The following is a 15,076-nucleotide window of genomic DNA, read 5'->3' as shown; positions in this document are numbered from 1 at the left end:
CAACAGACATAAACTGGGGCAGCCCTACACAGACTGGTACAGATGTGTACCCTAGTTATACCCCTCTGTGAGAGGAATGCCATCTATCAGACTGCACGGTGCAAATAGCAGCTTTAGTTTTGGTTGATTTTCCATAATGCAAGCAGAAAGATTCCGGTCTTCTTTAGTCTTACTTTATGATACTATGCGGATACTGCATTTGGCATATCTCTTAATTTTTTTTTTTTTTTTTTTTTGCTACAAGTGGTTGTTTTCTACTAAAATAGAGGAATAATTTGCTGTTAGATAGACACTTCACTCTGAAGGAAGTAATTGGCAATGAGTGTGAAAATAGACCAGTTCACTGGTTTTACAGTGTCTTGGTTAAAAGGCAAGATAATGCCGCTCTAGTCATAAACATGTTCATAAAAGTGGCATGTGTGTTGGGCTGCTCCGTGCAACAATAAGCCTGGCTGTCTTCCTCAGGATGTTGTTCTCATAAAGTTACTTGTATCTGGAGCATCACTGTGTTTCTGAATGAGGTCAAGGAAAGGCTGGCAAATTAAGCTCTACTTAACTGTGACCTTAGGCATGGTAAATAGTGAGCTATTTTCTGCCCTAGAGGGATGTATGCTTTAATCCACATTTAATCACAAGATTAAGAAATAGCCCAGTAGAATGATTTATACCATCAAATTCAAAAGGGGTTGCTATTCATTTGACAATTTAGAGTAATGCTTATCCATCAAACCAGGGCAAAAAATAAAACTGTAATATTTGATTGGCATTTTATGACATGTGCTTAATTTGTGTATGTTTAAATGAAAGGAAAAGTTTTAGAAAAAAATTGGAAGTTAGATAGCAAACTTTATACCTATGTAAGGCTCCACCTTGAAAAACAGATGTCTGTAATAAGGTATCTTTTAAATTTGAGAAGCTTAATCTATTTATTCTGGAATTTTGGATATACTATCTCTTGTCAAAACAATGCAGACAAGAATTTAAAAAATTTGAAAATACTTAATGATACTGAGAAGGGGAACAATATAGCATTTGTAAGGCAGAAAAAAAAGGTAAGGAGTATATACTATAAAAGATGAATTATAAAGGTGTTACAGATGCATTTATAATGATGTTTACATACAGTGTTATAACTGAGTAATATCAGTGTTTAATCCTTTACTTGGGGCCTCCAGAAATGTTTATTTCTGACCTTTACAAAGATTTAAGTAACTTCCACAACAACTCAGTTTGAGAGAGCAAGACATTTATCCTGTGAGAAGTGCTGATAACCAATATGACATTACGTGAGCCAGGTTATAAGTCCTAGAAGTAATTCCGATTTTTACAGTATTTTAAAAATGAAAAAGACAATTAAATATATAAAATAAGAAAGACGTCTGGGATATGCCAATTAAAACCTATAGAAATGACTTTTTATTGCACAATCGACGATATTATAGCCAGGGGTTGGTAACATGGTTTGTGAATTATTTATGACACTTCTTGTTCCTTTCCTCTTATTTGGTAACTCACCAACACTTGCTTAAGAAAAGAAGGCAGGAATGGGAAATCAAGGAGCCCTTCCAATAAATCCAAGATGGTAAGGGTGGTTAATAAATGGCATTTTGCATCTTTTGGCTGAAACTAAAGACTATTAAGTTTGTTTTTCTTTCTTTCTTTCTTTTTTAATCCAGTATAATTAATGTACAGTGACTAGTGAAAAAAATTCTTAAATAGCACTTGCAACACTATGCTGATGACAGATGAAAGAAAATTTGGTTTCAGTTCCTGGTTGGGTTACACAGAAAGGTTGAGGAATTGACCGAAACTCACAAAGCTAGTACATTCAAAGCTAGGACTTATAGGAGGTCTGCCTTCTTGGCAACATACTCTTTCTACCTCATTTCACTGGTTCCTGGTTTGGTTACCAAGTAACCAGGGTTTTAAGCAAGTCACTTCCCATCTCTTGTTTTCCATGCTCTCATGTATAAAATGAGAAAGTGGACTAACATGGGTTCTCTACTTACAACTTCCAGTCTGCTTTAACACCTGATAAATACGTGCCAATAATTGTTAAAAAGGGCAATATTTTTAACAACATTATTTTCTGCATTTAAAACACTGTGAACAACTCAACTAAAATACTCCAGTAAGATTTACATTAAAAATGTGTGAATGTGTCAAATCTTATAACATCGAAGTTGGCATTTAAAGAGCTGCTTATATTTTCAAAGTATACAAATGTGTTTTCCAGGAAAATGGAGTTTAATTTCTCTTTAGGTGAGAGAGATGAGGCAGAAAGCTGTGAACTTGACTTTTGTGCACTTGATTTTTCCTTAAGTTTCCTGCTACCTTCAATTTTCTATCATTTCATGATTCTGTTTGTTGAAGTTCCACTTGGGTTATTTTAGATGAGACTATTTATTCAGCAAATATTTACTAAGCATTTGCTTCTCTTTGGGGACAAAAACAATAAATAAGACAGATATGCTGTCCCCTGGAGCTCCCACATTGTTATTGCAGTTCACCAAGAAGTAAAATAAAACAATACTCACAATGAGAAAAGTCTGATTTTGTTTTAAAGTCAGTCCCTTGAAGGAACTGATTGGTCACTTCTACCTATTAGCCAGAGTTAATAGAAAAGAACTTTAAATCCCAATATCTGATTACTTATCTGTTCCACTGAAATACCATACCTAAATCATTTCATTTGAAAAATAGATATATACTACATTTTCCAAGTATCCAAATTTAATCTGTTAAATAGATTTTATAGTTGGTAAATAAGAATTTAAATCCAAAAATATGATAATTGTTTAGATTTTTAAAACATATTTTCTTTTACGTGCTCCTGAAATTTTTCAGAAACAATACCTTTCTCATAAAATTTTCTGTCATTCTAGTTTTTTCTGCAACAATTTCATTTCTTTTGCATTTGGATCTGTCCAACATCCTCAATGGTTTTATAACCTCAGGTTTCCTTTGATTTGGATTTGCCCAACATCCTCAATGGTTTTCAATCCATCTAGCTCCTATGTTTCCTAAACAAGTTCTAATGCAATTTTATTGTTTGTCAAAACACATCCAGCTCAACGATTTTCTTGGATTTTTCATTATTCTAATGAATTTCTTATTTGGTTTTATATCCATCCGATGGTAACTATTTTCTCTATTAAGAACTCTTCTTTTTAAACTTTTTCAATGGCTTATTAAATTGAAGTGATTTTCTTGCCCATGTTTTCTTGTTTCTTCCATTTTGCTTCTTCATTCCCTAGGGATTATGTGTATCCAGTGGTGAAACAGGAGGAAGGGTGTGTAAAAGGCACATCCAATTCTTAAAAAAGCCTTATCTTAATAGCAGCACAAACCTCTTTCTGGTGGTGATTAGTAGTCATGGCAGAATAGGAATCTTTATCTTAAATTATGCAGTTACTTCCCATTTACCACTATGGACTGTGGAACTGGGGACACGGAACTACGGTAAATAGTTACCTGTCAGCACTATGCATACCCATCTCTTTGTGAGGATTTGTATGAGGCTGAGAGGTTCACAATTGGAAGACACTTAGTGCAGTGTATGCCAGATCAAAAGCAATAATAAATAAGTGATATCTATCACGTATAAATTATGTATATGATTATATATGCCCATTATAATTTATATAACATTATATAATAATATATGATATTATAGTTTATATAATGGGCGTATATAAATTAGCAATTGCATTTGCCTTTTATTTGAGGTATAATTGATAGAACATTATTTTAGTGGTATATTAGCAACTGCATTTAAATTATATAAATGGAGCAACCTAGAAAAATACTGTAAACATTTTCTAAAAATTTCCAAAATGTTTGTTGACAGATGAAACCAGCTGAAGCATGAAATGTGAGTTACCGCAATGGCCACCTTCAAACGTACAAAGTGTAGTCCTAACAGGAACGTATGCAGGTGCCAGAAGACTGAACTGAGTTCACCAGTGCTTGTTTGATATCTCTGTTGTCATTTTGTTTATCTGAAGTTTTCTAATTTTCTCAGGAATGGATCATGAAAACAGTATTACCAGAATTCTTGTATGTTGATAGTAGTTTATGGCGCTCTAGGTTGGTTTTGTTGAATATAAAGCCTTCGTCTACGTATTCTTTCCTTTAAAATTTTTATCCTATTTTCCTCTGGCACAAAAAGTGAATGATGATCTAATGAATATTCCTTTATAAATCAGGTGTTCCATTTGTCTGAGGGTACAAAGGATTTTCTTTCTTTTGAAAACAGCACACACTGATTTCAGTAAAATAAATCTTAACATTGATTGCTTGGGTCAGTAATCTCAGGTATCCAGTGTTTTTTCAACATTTAGATTTTTTTAAGACTTAGGAACTTTGTAAAAAATTATAGTTTGTGGTACTGATTGATTTATTGTTTTGGTTTTTCTTCCTTAGCGATTCCTATTATGCACATGTTGGATCTTCTTTCCAAATCTTCACTTTTGTCATTATCTCTCATAAAAGAAGATTCAAAAGAAAGTAAGCATTGATAAGAGGGTCACTCATATATTTGAAAAGACATTGAGGAAGTAAGGTCTATGCACATCCCCTGTTTCACTTCTTGGTACACCATGAACTTTTGACTTTTGTCATTTGTAAATTAACTACCTCCTGAAACACGTCCTTCTAGAGATAATGTAACACTTAGCTAAATAGCCAATCGTGTATTAGATAATCAGTTTAAACTGTGCCAGCACCAATCATAATTCTTTCAAAACAAGTTATGTAACTTTGCAATTTTTGCTTGTATAAGCCTGCACTGTCTGCACTTCAATCCAGAGCACACTTTTCATTTAAGTCATCTCTGTCTCCTGGACTGCAATCCCTAAGACCCCAGATAAACTCTTTTTGATGCTTAATAGATTTTTTGTCTCTGTGGATGCTCTCAAATTCTTTTTATCTCCTTTAGTTCTTTTCAACTAAAGAAGATTTCTTTCTTTTAATCTTTTATTTCTAAGTCATTAAGAATTGTTTTTATTTGCCCTTCTTGTTATTCATATTTTTCCCACTCATTTTCAAAATGATTTTTTTTCATGTTTGTCACTTTTTTTCCTTTTACTTTACTTATTGCTAATTTGGGTTGTTCTTTAATGTTTTGCGTCATTTTCTTCATGCTTTCTAGCTAGTTTTGAAATAGTACTTTAGAATTTTTATTAGATTTCGAAAGCATATCTTTCTGATGTGCTTTCTTTGTCTATGGGAATAATATTCTGCTCTTTATTTTCTTTAAATTATAGTACTTTGCATTGGACTTCCACCTCTAAAATTTTCTTTTGCTCATTGTTATGTGAATTTAGTTTCTCCAGACTTTTAGAAAGAGGGTTGGTTCAAGTAACATTGACAGTTTCAGAGTTTCTTCTTCTGTTTCTCTTCAGTGTTGTTAAAAACATACACTTTCTGAAATTTCCGGACTCTGTTTCCTTCTCCGACTTTTATATGAACCATTTTATTATTTTTAAGAAATTGCTGTTGTCCCTATGACGCTCCATTTTGTTAATGTTTATTTATTTATTTTGAGAGACAGTAAGAGTGGGAGAGGGGCAGAGAGAAAGGGAGACAGAGAATCCCAAGCAGGCTCCTAGCTGTCAGCACAGAGCCCTATGTTGGGGCCCAATCTTACAAACTGAGCTCATGACCTGGGCCCAAATCAAGAGTCAGACACTTAACTGAGCCACCCAGGTGCCCCCTTATCCTACTCCATTTCGATTCCACCCCCAGAGTTTTCTCCTAGTGCGGGTGCTATCATGGAAGATGGCCTCTGGCAAGTCAGTTTTGAGAGTTCCCTAGACTCGACCTCTCTAGCCCCTTTAGAAACTTGTACACAGTCCCTTGCACTTACGCACAACTGGAGTTGGCACAAGGCCTTGCCATTTTCTGCTACTATTCTTACATGAACCTGTTATATCTTCCAGTCAATGCCTGTGGGCTATATTGTGGCTCTCTTGTTTGCAGGCCTGCTGGGCAACTCGTTTTCTCAACTTTTGCTTCCTCTCACACAGACAACATTCAGCTCTGCAGATACTGCTGTTTTGTTAACTTCAGTTGTATTGGAGGATCACTATTTATGTTTTGGATATAAGTTGTCAGCTAGTTTTGTTGTAAATGCTGCCCATAAGTTTTTGGTTTTGTATTTTTTTTTGTTTTTTTGTTTTTAAATATTTTTATTTATTTCTAGGAGAGAGAGACAGCGTGAGCAGGGGAGGGTCAGAGAGAGAGGGAGACACAGACTGAAACAGGCTCCAGGCTCCGAGCTGGCAGTCAGCACAGAGCCCGACGCGGGGCTCGAACCCACGAACCGCGAGATCATGACCCAAGCGAAAGTCGGACGCTTAACCGACTAAGCCACCCAGGCGCCCCTAGGTTTTTGGTTTTGATACACAGCTTATCCTGTTTTTGCCTGGATGCTCTAAAAGATAAAAAAATTGTATGCTGCTACCACCACTACAACTTCCTAGAAACTTCCATTAGTAGTATCTTTTGCTATCTAAAGGATGCTTTTTGCACTTACTGTTAAGTTGCATCATTTATTACTATAAAATCTATCACCAAATTGACTTGAATGAAAATTATACTGAGAATAATTTAGTGTTGTATCTACTTTTCATTGAAAAAGAAAAAAAATACATAAGCAATTGTTCTGTGTGCCCAGATGGATGAATATATAAATACTGTAGCTCCATAAAGGCAGCAAGGCAAGGCAGAGATTTATCTGTCTCTCTATTACTTGGAGATCAATAAGAGATAATGATATATTTCCTTAAGTGGAGACACATGGAGGAGAGCTAACCAAATAGCTGCTCAGTCTCCTCCCAGCTCCTCCTGACCCGGAGTATGGATTTACACTCTGTTCTAAGCAAGGGAAACAAATTTGCACCTGTCTGGAATATGACTTGACTTCATTATTTATGGAAACATGAGAGTTTCAACTTGAAGTCTGTATCTGCTATAGCTAAGAAAATGGGTGAGAAGAAAAAAAAAAAAAAGCACTTTGCCCATCAGCAGTGATTATAATGTAGAGATAAAAATGATCACAGATTTAAGTAAAATAGGAATGGGAAAGAGGCCAACTTAAGTTTCACAAAGTTGTTTTTTAATGCAAATATTGAAAAACTCCCTGAGGCTGCTTGGCAGAATGTAAGAGGGAAGGAGACAAATAGCAGAAGTGATGCTGAGTGGCCAGAGCTTACATGTTACACCAGAAGCTCTCAGAAGAATCTTAGTCTTCCAAGAAAGGAAGAAAAAGGTGGAGGTAGGAAGAAAAAACACCAAAGCACTTATTTAAATGCTACCTATTTAAAGAGAGCATACATATTTAATTGTCAACTTCTCATGGTAAAATTTAAGAAGTGTGTTTGCAAAGAGGACTACCCCAGAAAGCAAATGATAGCACTTTGGATCTCTGTGGCCCTTTGTTAATTTCTTCTGTTACAAATTAACCCCTTAACAGGAAAGATTTGCTTAAAGCACTTTACATCAGTTGAAACTTTCTGCCAAATTCCTTTGTTTTTATGCAGACTTTTAAATTAAAACAAACCTATTCTTTGTTCATCCTGAAGTGACCTGAACATGAAATCTAAGGCATCTGTCAGTACTATGAACTCCCTTAAAAGATGAAAAGTTGTGCCTGGGTGTCTGAGTCGGTTAAGTGTCCTACTTTGGCTCAGGTCATGATCTCACAGTTTGTGGGTTTGAGCCCCACGTCGGACTCTGTGCTGACAGCTCAGAGCCTGAAGCCTGCTTTGGATTCTGTGTCTCCCCCCCTCTCTCTCTCTGTCCCTCCACCACTTGTACTCTTTCTCTTTCTCTCTCAAAAGTAAACAAAAAAAAAAGAAAACTTGTTGGGTTCCACCTGCAGTTATTACTTCATAAAGAATTACATTCCCTGAATAGAAGAGCTATAGGCTTCCCTGCTGCATGGATATGTATTTTATTTTTTCACTTTGGGTTCCTCAAAAAAATAAGATGTCAGAAACTGTAAGTACGTACAATCATACCTTTTAGTTTACTTTGCTATTTTTGTACCGAAACATATACAAATTTAGGGGGCGGGAAGAAGCCCCCTTTGCTATTTTTGTACTGAAACATATACTGTAAAACTCCCTTGAGCCAAAAGGTGAGGGGCTTGCAAATGAGGACATACCAACCATTGTTTGATCTCAAACTCTATTCGGGTGAAAGGTCAGCGGTTGAGCAACCTAGCTCCTCCTGGCTGCAGCAAGCCCCTGAGATGTAAATCTTTAATTGACATTGTGATTACAACGGTCAAACATGTTCTTCAAGCAACTGTTAAGCCTCCCCCCATCCTCTAACCTCAAAATTCTTTCTTCTGTACACCGGCTTCTTCCCTTCTCCCTATATAAACCCTGAGCTATGGCTCGATGGCGCGCTCTTCCTAGGACTCTTTGGGTGCTTGAGAGGACTCTTTGGGTGCTCGAGAGGGGCCGTCCGGCCGGACTAAAATAAACCTGAATAACCAACTCCTTTTGTGTTTGTGTGCTTTGTCCTTGGTGATTCTCCTTTGGAAAAGGTGGTCTAACAATATATCTTTAGGGGGCAGGAAGAAGCCAGAACATCCTAGACTTACAGGGACAGAATTAACTTTAAATTCATTCTAGCTTCACCACTTATATAATGCTTAGATACCCTCTACCAAGTCTTCAACAAAGGGCCTTCTTGAATGCTTAAATATATGTGGTGATGAAGAGCTCATCACTCACGAGCCTCTGAAAAAAGTACCTTTTCTGATTATTAGAAAAGTACTACCTCAGTACCAAAGTACCTGTGATTAATAGAAGGTGTTTATATTGTGCCCATATTTGTATCTTCTTCACTTCTCCCTGACAATCTCCATATCCATTTCTCAGATCCATTTAGAACAAGTCATATCTGTCATTCACAGGACAGCCCATTAATATTGGTGGGGAGCTAGAATGCTTCTCCTTCTACGCTTTCTCTGCTAGTACTTATCTTTCCTTTGTCCATTCCTGGCATGAATCTCAAGTCCATCATAATCTTCATGGCTCTCCTCTGAACGCATTTTAGGTTGACCATGTACCTCTACAAGTACAAGGTGAAGAATGAAGCCAACCCCTTTTGGTGAGATGCCATCCTGCTTTTCATGAAACATACCTTTTTAAATTGACAGCCACACACTATAAATGATAAATTTTGAGATTACTTTCCACTAAAATTCAGTGTTCTTTACTTTACCTCATGCTACATCAAATTCTCCATATTAAACTATACATACTCAAGACTCAAGTCCAATTACAAGCTAATGTATCACAGGTATTTCAAGGTCAACATCAAGGAAAATTTGAAAAACAAGAAAAAATGATATGTAACTTAAATTCATACATGAGACAAAAATCTGACATACAATTAGGAGATTCGCCATTACTAAACTGCTAGTATTTTATGTTGCAGTGAAATTTGAATAATTATCACAAATTTATTTTCTTTATAGAAGAAAAAGTTTTCTCCTTTTAGTACAACTAATATCATTTCTCCTTCAAAGTTTGTGCCAAGGATGCTACTTGGCACAGAGTCAGTGTTCATTAAAAATGTTTTTTTAAACAGATGAATGGCTTTTTCATTAAAATATAAATATTGTAATTAACTGAAAGTAGAGAAGGTAGAAATAGAACCAATAATTCTGACTCCATATTCCCTTATTATGTGATTTAAAAAGTTGTTTTAATTTTGAATTAAAAATTATTTTGCTTATATTAATAAAGTTTTTATAGACTTACCACCTCAAGAAAAAGCAAAATAATCTAGAGCAAAATAATCTAACCTATTTGTAAATTAAAACTACCTTTGGCTAATCGCTTCTTAAAAATTTTTTGATGTTTTTATTTATTTTTGAGAGACGGAGAGACAGAGCAGAGCACAAGCAGTGGAGGGGCAGAGGGAGACACAGAATCCGAAGCAGGCTCCAGGCTCTGAGCCGTCAGCACAGAGCCCGAGGCAGAGGTTCAAACTCACAAACAGAACCCTGAGTCCAAGACCAGTGCAGAAGTTAGCCTCTCAACTGACTAAGCTACCCAGGTGCCCCTGGCTAATTACTTCTAATGGAATGACAAAGAGCATGATTATGTCTATTATTTAAAATAAATACATTTCTTTACATTTGTATTCCCTAGATTCTGAATCTTTTTAATGCCCTATTTCAAATGTAAAGTTTTTAATTTTCTTACAATCACAAAGAATTCTAGTATTATTTATAGACCAAAGCATGTCATAAAAGTCAATTTATGGAGCTTAATTTTGTATTTTTGTCAGAAAATTTAGACTATGTGGAACTGGTGGGAAAGACTTTATAAAATAGAATAAATTCACTACTATTGTGAAGCAATAATTATAGCTAAAATTAAAGTTCCTGTTTTCTGCCTCCAGAAATTGAAAAGACTTAAGTATTTATTTTTAACAAAGAATAGTTACCAAAGTCACAAGGAAGAAATTACTCAATAGTTGTCACTGTAAGTAGAATAATCTTTTTTTAAAGAGGCAAGGTGGGGGCGCCTGGGTGGCTCATATAGTTAAGTGTCGGACTCTTGATTTCCGGTGAGTTTGAGCCTTGCGTTGGGCTCTGTGCTAACAGTGCAAAGCCTGTTTGGAGTTCTCTCTCTCCCTCTCTGCCTTTCTCCCACTTGTGCTCACTCTCTCTCAAAAATAAATAAAATCATTAAAAAGGTGGTTACAGAAGGAGAGTATTAGAATACCTAATACTTATATCATGTACTCAGCATGACATAATTCAGGTTTACAACTGCCCGTGTGAATTATAGCTCTGTAGGTTCTTGTTTATTTATTCATTGGATATGTCCATTTATTAAGAGCTTCCCTGTAGAAATTTTATATGTGATATATATATGTATGTATATATACATATAAATAATATATATGTATGTATATTACATAGAAATTCACACACATATATAACACATACATAAAACACACACATATACATGATTTATTTCATGGCCTTCTGCACCATTAAAAATAACTTAGGGAAAAATAATGAAGAAGGACTTTGAGTGGAGAATTCAGTGTAGTATAAAACATTTTTTTTTTAATGTTTTATTTATTTCTAGGAGAGAGAGAGAGAGAGAAAGAGACAGCATGAGCAGGGGAGGGTCAGAGAGAGAGGGAGTCACAGACTGAAACAGGCTCCAGGCTCCGAGCTGGCAGTCAGCACAGAGCCCGACGTGGGGCTCGAACCTATGAACCGCGAGATCATGACCTAAGCGAAAGTCGGACGCTTAACCGACTAAGCCACCCAGGCGCCCCTAGTATAAAACATTTTATTCAGTATTTTAATAATTCTTTCCAATTAAGGGAAGAAAATATTCCATTAAATTAGAAACACTATATTAGTTTTAGAAATTTAAATTAAAATGTTACCCAGAAGATTAAATTAAAGATTGACATCTCTTTAAAAAATCTTTATTTTGGTGATTACATATTAAGGGAACCACCATGAACTTGAACTGATGTCTCAGAAACATTCAGCTGATGTACATGAAGAAAATCCCAGAGTTTTAGAACAGAAAGTAAGAAAAGAAAACCACAGACATACTAACTGTGCTTAATTTTTTTAAATCAAACCAGTTTCACTGATTTCTCCCTACATTTTGCTATATTTCTGGAAGGCCACCTTATAATATGGCAGCTTTCTTAACAAGTGTGTCAAACCATCTCAAGTTTTGCCTTATCTTTCCTTACTCATAGCAGTTCATCAAAAGTGAATGCCATCTTCTACCCCCTGTATGAAATGAACATAAGAAGTATTTTGTTTCAACAAATCCTTATCCTTTTTCTCCTTGAGTTTTCTTTAAGACTGAAATAAGACCCAGGAATACCTTGTGGGTAAAACTTAGTTGTAAAAAACATGTGATTTCCAGATAAAAAAAAAGTCTCATGGGTCTATGAAATAACTTGTCTTTTTACTACATAGATGATTGAAGGGATTGTGTCTTCCTGATTCCCAATTGCTATCCAGCTAGCAGCTGCAAAGCAAGATGCCAAATTTTAGTAAACACTCCCCAGCAGCAGCCTTTGAATCCTTGCCTGGCTCCTGTCCTCTGGCTTCTTTCCTGGACGTGCGATCCGTTGCCAGGAAAAGTTGAGGGCCACAGCTGCCTGTCTTTCTTTAATCATATTCTCCACTGGTCCTTGTTATTCACGAATAATTTGTTGGGATGGGGAATCCCTTGAGTGGCAAACTGCTAAAGAGATTTGTCACCCTGCTGCTATGGGCAGCACTGTTTGTGGCCCAGGATGAAGGGTCCTGGGTTCAAGTTTTAGCTCTGAAACTAGCTTCTTGTGATCCCAACACATGATTTTACCCTCTTGGGGTTCTATTTCTATATTGGGCCTGACTCTAATAAAGTTGTAGAAAGGATACTGCCCACTGAGGTTCCAGGGACAGAGGGCTTTGGTGGTTTGGATATATCTGGGTTTTTAAAACAATATTTATTTTTGAGACAGAGAGAGAGAAAGAGCGAACAAGCTGAGGAGGGGCAGAGAGAGTGGGAGACAGAATCTGAAGCACAGAGCCTTACACAAGGCTCAAACTCATGAACCATGAGATCATGACCTGAGCCAAAAATCAGATGCTTAACTGACTTGAGTCACTCAGCGGCCCTGGATTTATCTGGATTTTATAGTATCAAGAGCTATGCAACTAGGGTGTCGGGGGCACACAAAGTTAAAGGGGAATAAGAATCGTCTTTTGGAATGTCGACTTTGGTTGAAGGTTGGGAAAAATCATTTTTTTTTTTATTTTCAATGTTTTATTTATTTTTGAGAGAGAGAGACAGCATGAACAGGGGAGGGTCAGAAAGAGAGGGAAACCCAGAATCTGAAACAGGCTCCAGGCTCTGAGCTGTTAGCACAGAGCCCAACATGGGGCACAAACCCACAAACCGTGAGATCATGACCTGAGCCGAAATTGGACGCTCAACCGACTGAGCCACCCAGGTGCCCCAGGCAAAATCATTTTTAAAAAATTTTTAATGTTTATTTATTTTTGAGAGAGACAGAGCACGAATGGGAGGGGGGCAGAGAGACAGAGGGAGACACAGAATCTGAAGCGGGCTCCAGGCTCTGAGCTGTCAGCCCAGAGCCTGACATGGGGCTTGAACCCAAGAACTGCGAGATCATGACCTGAGATGAAGTTGGACGCTTAACCGACTGAGCCACCCAGGTGCTCCAAAATCATTTTTAAATATCAAACATGTCTACATTATAGAGTACAATGAAAAATTCATACACATTTTTAAGACAAAACATAAAACCCCAAGGAGGTGTCTCTGAGGTAGATACTTAGGGAATTCATACAGTTTATTCAGGAAAAGTTATAGGATGCTGGGTTTGCACACATGCTGAGGAGTCTTTGTTTTCACATCCTATGACTTGGATGATAAAAATGCTGGGTACTACCACTAAAGGGAGACCTTTTGATGCCCTAGTAATAATACGAATTTCAAAATATGATGTGAACAATGACTGGTATTTAGACATTTTGTCCCCGTTTTATTGTGACAGCTATCATGTGACTTCTAATGCAAGTCAGTATGCACTATTTAAGAATGATGAAAATGATTTGTCCTTTAGGAACATTAACTGTTTGAGAGAACAGTCCGCCTGTCCTTCCTTCCTCCCTTCCTTCCTCCCTTCCTTCCTTCCTTCCCTCCTTCCTCCCTCCCTCCCTCCTTCCCTCCTTCCTTCCTTCTTTACAAATATATGTCTTTAGAGCTCTATAGAAAGTCTTAAGTGATAAAACAATGAGGACAATGATTGGCAAATTTCACATTCAGGGATAAAGGTCATCACAAACTCTTGTATCCTTGTTTATTTGGCTAAATATCTTACTGCTCAAAAGATTTACGTTTTCTTCAAGCATTATATAAAGGTTGCATCTTTTGTAAAACTAAACATTCGACTTGACATCCACACCTAGCTTAAAATATTCTACCCAGTAGAATATAAGGTTCAAGAGAGTATTGATTTTTCTCTTGTCTGTTTTGCTTATCTCTGTGTCTTGGGTACCTGGCACCTGATAGGAGGTCAACAAATCTGACTAAATGAATGAGTGGACAACGTAGCAGATAGCTTTATCAGGCGTCTACCCCTTCAAGTTTCCAATCTTCTCTCCTCCTTGCTAAAAATTATTTGGTTTTTTACTTTTGAAAAAAATGGAGAGAACCAGACTTTCTTTCTGGTACTCTCCTTTTCTCTGCAAGGTTTTCTCTAAAACCAGCATTGCTCAAAAGAACCACAGCGTGAGTCATATACATAATGTTAGAACTATCTAGTAGTCACATTAAAGAGAAAAAATAAGTGAAATTAATTTTTATTCAGGTATAATTGACATAATGCATTAATTTGGGGGTTAAACATAGTGGTTCAATGTTTGTATATATTGTTAGATAACGACAAGTAAGTCTAATTACTGTCTGAAACCATACACAGTTGTAAAAAGTTTTTTTCTTGTGATGAGAACTTTTAAGATTACTCTTCTGACAACTTTCAAATATACACGACAATATTACTGACTATACTCACCTCGCTGTACACTATATCCCTATGACTTATTTATTTTATAGCTGAGAGTTTATATCTTTTGGCCCCCTTTACCCATCTCGTCCACCTCTCAACTTCCCTTCCTCCTGGCAACCACCTTTTTGTTTTATGTATCTACGTGAATTTTGTTTTGTTTGCTCATTTATCTTTTTTTAATTCCACTTATAAGTAACATCATATGGCAATCTGTCTTTTTCTGTCTGATCTATTTCACTTAGCCTAATACCTCCCAACTATGTTATCTCAAATGGCAAGATTTTAATTTTTTTTTTTTCAGGGCTGAGTAGTATTCGTGTGTGTGTGTGTGTGTATGTGTGTAATATCCTTCCATATCCATTCATCCATCAATGGACACTTAAGTTATTTTAATATCTTGTCTATTAGAAATGATGCTGCAATGAATGTAGCATATTTTCATTTTCTTTGTATAAACACACAGAAGTAGAATTACTGGATG

At 36.3% G+C, this 15,076-nt stretch overlaps 1 protein-coding gene across 1 annotated transcript in view; it reads right to left on the bottom strand.

Moving 5' to 3' along the window:
- Positions 1 to 15,076, bottom strand: part of LOC120224264 (plexin domain-containing protein 2-like) — a 234,382-nt gene that overhangs the window by 14,193 nt on the left and 205,113 nt on the right. The window lies entirely within an intron of this gene.

Source organism: Hyaena hyaena, unplaced genomic scaffold (genome assembly GCF_003009895.1).
Source record: "Hyaena hyaena isolate Hyena2069 unplaced genomic scaffold, ASM300989v1 scaffold_1144, whole genome shotgun sequence".
Classification (NCBI taxonomy): domain Eukaryota; kingdom Metazoa; phylum Chordata; class Mammalia; order Carnivora; family Hyaenidae; genus Hyaena; species Hyaena hyaena.
This window is presented reverse-complemented; position numbering and strand designations above follow the sequence as displayed.